Source organism: Cynoglossus semilaevis, chromosome 18, assembly GCF_000523025.1.
Source record: "Cynoglossus semilaevis isolate Cse_v1.0 chromosome 18, Cse_v1.0, whole genome shotgun sequence".
Lineage (NCBI taxonomy): Eukaryota > Metazoa > Chordata > Actinopteri > Pleuronectiformes > Cynoglossidae > Cynoglossus > Cynoglossus semilaevis.
The window spans coordinates 10,187,111-10,187,445 of record NC_024324.1 but is presented as its reverse complement, the minus strand read 5'-3'; positions in this window follow the sequence as shown (position 1 = coordinate 10,187,445).

Below are 335 nucleotides of genomic sequence, written 5' to 3'. Positions count from 1 at the left end.
GATGACAGAAGGCGAACACACATTCACCAAGAGAGGGTGGCAACGCTGGGAGAGTTACGCCACTATCTGCTAATGGATCGTGGATGCCTGGTCTAAGGTATCAGTCTGAAATGTCGTCCGAGCTTTCACCAAGGCTGGAATCATCACTGAACAACTAATTAACAGCAACGACACTGACTAGTGTCTTCAAAATCAGTTTTGAAGGGGTAAAAAACTTGATCAAATAAATCAAAACAGGTCTATCACGTGTTTTAGTTCAACATAAAACACCATTCTGTTCTTAGAAGTTTTTGTCTTGGCCCAGCACATTTTTGTTGGACATTGATAATGAAGAT